The 5,308-nt window shown below is 35.0% G+C and overlaps 1 long non-coding RNA gene across 3 annotated transcripts; it reads right to left on the bottom strand.

Annotated features, from left to right (window-relative positions):
- Window positions 1-495: 495 nt before the first annotated feature.
- LOC113319511 lies at window positions 496-3,537 on the bottom strand. 3 transcript variants are annotated; one of them, XR_003345565.1, is made up of 4 exons: window positions 3,225-3,537; window positions 2,407-2,563; window positions 1,914-2,164; window positions 496-712 (listed from the first exon to the last, which is right to left on the bottom strand). It is a non-coding gene; the product is annotated as an uncharacterized LOC113319511 (long non-coding RNA). The 3 variants fall into 3 exon arrangements; XR_003345566.1 differs by having other exon boundaries at window positions 2,022-2,164; XR_003345564.1 differs by having other exon boundaries at window positions 496-2,164.
- Window positions 3,538-5,308: the final 1,771 nt, after the last annotated feature.

The raw sequence follows: 5,308 nt of genomic DNA, 5'->3' as shown, positions 1-5,308 counted from the left end.
CCGCGCATTCGAATTTTACAAATTTTATATCGTTGGAAATCTTTTTAAAAGAGATGTGCAACGAGTAAAAACAAGAATATCAAATTTTTGTTTTTCACGAAAAAATTGGAGGTGATCATCATTTTAGGCAAAATTTTCGAAAACTTGATATATAACCATTATGCAGCAACCAAAAAAGATGCATAACACATTCTACAGACGGATAACGAATTATGCAACCATTTTTTCCACTGCATAACAAATTATGCATTTGTATAACAAAGTTATGCATCTATAACAAGTTATGTAACCATTGTTTTAGTTGATTTTAGTGCGTACATAAAAAAAATTGATGCATAATGCAGTATGCATTCATATTTACGGATGCATATCAGGTTATGCATCTACTTTCTTGATGCATAAAAGATTGTGCAACAATTTTCTCGATGCATAATGCATTATGCAGTCATATTTTCGGATGCATAACATGTTATGTAGATATTATTGTAGGTGCATGACAAGTTATGCATCCTTATTTTTTGTTGTTTTCAATACTAAGAAAACAGTAGTTGCATAACGTGTTATGCAACCGTTTTCTGGACTGCATAACAAGTTATGCAAAAAAAAATTGCATAACAACCAATTCTTCTTCCAGGCAACGACTCACAATAGCAACACCAACTCCCATTGCAACTCAACTCATACACTGTCACAGCCAAACTCAGTCTATCACCTGCAATTACATTAAACCTGGAATGTTTATTACTATATATCAAAAAATACGTTTACAAAAATGTTGCTTTTACAAACTATTTAACTTGGCTAATGTAATATGATTTATGCTTGAAAACATCGCTGGAAGAGGACAACGAAATAATTCCAAGTACTGCTCCACCGAGGAGAAGGTTTCAGGAATTCTATGTACCTAATAAGTAATAAACAAACATTTTTGATCATCCAAATAGCAGCCGTTAAACGTAGAGTTACACCAGGCTAGTACAAATAGCATATAGATCAACTCACCGAATGCAAATAGACTAGTTAAAATGCCTGACCTTCTCTCCATAGAAGTGGTCATCTAATACATCATTGAGAGTCCAAGAGAAGACAGTACGTATCAAATAGGTTATGCATCAGGGTATAATTGACAATGCAACTTGGATATAACATATCTAAAAAACCGCGCCTTGGTATTTTACAAAATTTATATCGTTGGAAATCTTTTTAAGAGAGCTACACAACGAGTACAAACAACAATATCAAATTTAAGCTTTTTTGCGAAAAAATCGGAGGCGATTGTTCTTTTAAGCAAAATTTTCAAAAATTTGGTACGTAACCATTATGCAGCCACCAAAAACGAAGCATAACACATTATGCAGACACAACAAAAGATGCATAAAACGTCATGCAACCATATTTTGGTTCATGCATGTATTAATTTGTGCATAACATGTCATGCATACATTTCCTTGAATGCATAAAAGATTATGCATCAATGTTTTAAATTTAGTACTTACAAAAATATGGTTGCATAATGTTTTATGCATCCATTTTCTGGACTGCATAACGTGTTATGCAGATATTATTGTAGGTGCATGGCAAGTAATGCAACTTTTTTTTTTGTTGGTTTCAGTACTAACAAAAAAGTAGCTGCATAACGTGTTATGCAACCATTCTCTGGACTGCATAACATGACAAGTTATGCAACTTTTTTTTTTGATGGTTTCAATATTAACAAAAACGTTACTGCATAACGTGTTATGCAACCATTTTCGTGCTGCATAACAAGTTATACAACAAATTTTGTAGATGCATAACAAGTTATGCAACCGTTTTCATAACTACACAACAAATTATTCAACCATTATGAACCAAAGAAGCTCCTACGAAAGTACACGCTTTGATGCAGAAGTCAGTAGATTTCGAATCCATACCTATTAACATGATCACACTGAAGTGGAATCCGGTTAAAGTTCACGCTGTGAATTAAAGTAAAAATATAAGAAATTTACTTTGCTCATCTGTTGCTGGTCATGACGTACCATCTAGCCAACGAATCGAGAACTTCGCAGCTTCTTCAACACTCATTTCGTCCATCTTTCCTCCTTTTTACTGTCATGCCACCATTATCCATAATAACAGCTACCCGGTCCTGGTCCCCAGTCACCTCATAAACCTCTCCTAGCTGCGCAGTTGACAAAGGTTTGCAAAAGTGTCAAATGATGGAAAATTAACTGGATATCAATTCTTATAATTAAATTGGTCAGTACCTAATAATAAAGGAAGCCTAATTACTGTAAAAACCAAAGCAGAAACTTTTGATTATTTGAAACTTGTTGGCATCCGACCTAATTTACATTTTCAAATGTACATTCATGAATTCTAGCTAGGAACATAATTCTAGCTTAGGGTAGTTCATTCACTTACTTATTCAAGTGTCATGATCCTTCATTTACAGGAGTCCACTACAAGAACAATCATAGTTACACCATGATATATTTCAGCTGCATTGGGGGCACCACCAAGCTTTCTTTTCATTGCGACCAGAATGACACAAAATTAGCTACAAGATCACTCTCCTGGTCTACACAATGAAAGATCATTTTAAAATAAAATTTAGAAAAATCTTAAAAGAGAAACAAAACCCTTTGTCTTAAATCTCATACCATTCCAGTATTTTTTTAAGGAAAAAATACTACTGAGAACCAAAATAAAAATCATAGACCTTTACTTGAAATTCAAATTAACAAATAAGACATCAGAAAAACGGGATTGCACTAAACTGGCCTACTTTCGAGATCAAGGCTTTTATTTTAACTCTAGTAAGCATGACTCTCATAAGTCATATCACTGTGTCTTTAAATTTTCTTTTTTTCTTTTGCAATGGCTGGATCAGTAGTCAACACCCCCGAGAACGGCAACACTACCAACAACAGCAAGTATGGAGATGGTGCCATGAGCTCTACTAGCAATGCTGATGGTAGTACTAATGCTGATGATAACCATACATCTATTCCTAATCAGTATTATTTACTAATGCCATATCTGGTGTAGACCATACAAGCTGAAACCCCATAATATCAAATAAAAAGATTTAACAGTAATCTTCTGTCCAAAACTAGGGCTTCATATAAAAGAGAAACTTATCTGGAATATTAAACTGAAAGTAAGATAAACCCAAATCATAAATTTGGGATTTCACTAATGAAAAACCCAAAACTTCTACCTTGTAAGAAATCACATACCATGAAGAACACAATCAAGTAATACCATGATTTTTCCTGAGAGAAGAAATCGAGAGATTCATCTGGATTTTAAATGGAATTAATTCAATTATTTCCATAGCTCGATGCATGTTTTTTGAAGACCTGCAATTCCGCTAGCTAACCATTTTTCTTCGGTCTTCAATTCCGACTCCAACCATTATTTTTCTTTCTTAGATTCTCTGATGTGAACGATGGTGATGAGGGAAATTGGGATCTTCGTGTATTTTTGGTGCGTGAGAAGATCGAAAATCAATCTACAGATGTTTCTTATTGTGAAGAAAATTCTGCTTCCTGTACCTCTACCTCGTTTCCTTGATAAAAAAATAAAAAAATAAAACGTAATTTTAGAAAAATATGGGCTTGGGAAGAATTTGTCTTCAGAAAATGGGGGCGAGAGTCAAGTTTTACGCGGGTGGGTTTCACAACGGAGAAATCCCAGAAAATGGGTTTGATAGTAGGTTTCACTCTTATTAACTCTATCGCTTAGTCATAAGCCCACATGCTTACTTCTTCCTTCACATTACAGAACAGACATATCCCCTTATGACCCAATTCGTGCCACCTCCTCATACAGGTGACCAGCTACTATTGACAGCGTTTTCCAATCCTTACGCACCACAGATATGGTACGTTTCATTCCGTGTTCAATCAGCGTCAACATTTACGGTCGGCATTAATACGATCACTTACTGAACTGTGAATTTGATTCCTTTTGAAACTCCATTTTCTGTTTCTCATCAAACTCTTAGCAACAATTACTTGCCGGACACTGTTCCTTCCTCTATAAATAGATGAACAATTGCCCGCAGTATCACGTCTGAAGCTGTCCTCCTCTTGCTAACCTCCCTGGATCTAGTAGTATGCATATATATCCCTTTACTAGATATATCTATGTACTTTTTACTCCATCAGTTAGAAAAGAATTTATCCTTCGCTAGCAAGAAACACTTCTCATACTGCAATTCTGTCATGTTTACAGCATATGCAGACGATATCTCTTTGATTGAATAAAAATGGTATCGATTGCATAATTTCCTTACTGGCGCTCCGAACAACATTGGTCCCTTTTAGGCGTACTGCTAGGATGCGCGTGGGTGGTCGTAGGCCTTATACTGCCAGTCGTCCTGCATCCATAAGTGATTTTCCTCTAGATGTGCTCTCTGTTAGCACTTCTTTATTTTGACCTTGTTGGAATGCAAGTACCATCAGTATCTAACCAGGCACGTTAATTTCCCAGCTACTCTTGTCTAGCTTTGGCACATTAGTTGTCGTTTACTCCATCTCTTTGGTAAGATATCGCAAGAACTCACTCGAATGCAGGTGTTTTCTTTGTTAGAACTTTCTTTTCCTAGCTTATATTTCTTGTAGGATATTTCCAGAATTGTCTGATTTTTCGTGACAATTCAGTTCCTTGGTTTTTCTCTTTGATAGAAAAATGCTCCAATTTATTAAACTAGTTTATCTCTTTAACAGAAAAACCATCAAAATTCTTTTCCAATTCTATACGAAGATTCGTTGTCTGGATTATAATAATAACTAAACTTCGATTTCGAGAACACACCTCATTCGAATGCAGGTTGCTCCCTTATTTTGCTAGGCACGTTGATTGCCCATATGCTCCTGTGCTGACCTAGAATTTGCTGACTCAAAGCTCTTGTGTCTGCTCATAATGAACATATGACAATCTCTGGTGTACAAGTTGACTGTCTTTATCTTTTTGCCATACATTCCTTTTCTTTCGCTCCATCTTCTTTACCAAATGCAACTTCTTTTTCTCCTTTTATTTCATCTTTTATTGAAACATTTCTACTGTTATTCTTGAAGTACTTCTATCAAAACACTTCATCTTTGTTTTTCTCTTTTCTAGAAAAACATTGCAACAACTATTTCCTTGATAAGTAAAACACTTCGATTTTGTCTTTCTCCTTATTAGAAAAACATTGCAAGTATTTCCTCTCCATGCATTCTTTAAAATTTTCCTTTCGCTCCCTTCGCTCCATCTTTAGCTTCAGCTTTATTGAAACATTTTGTTTTTCTCTTTCTCTTTAATAGAGAAATATTGC

This window comes from Papaver somniferum, chromosome 10 (genome assembly GCF_003573695.1).
Source record: "Papaver somniferum cultivar HN1 chromosome 10, ASM357369v1, whole genome shotgun sequence".
Classification (NCBI taxonomy): domain Eukaryota; kingdom Viridiplantae; phylum Streptophyta; class Magnoliopsida; order Ranunculales; family Papaveraceae; genus Papaver; species Papaver somniferum.
This window is presented reverse-complemented; position numbering and strand designations above follow the sequence as displayed.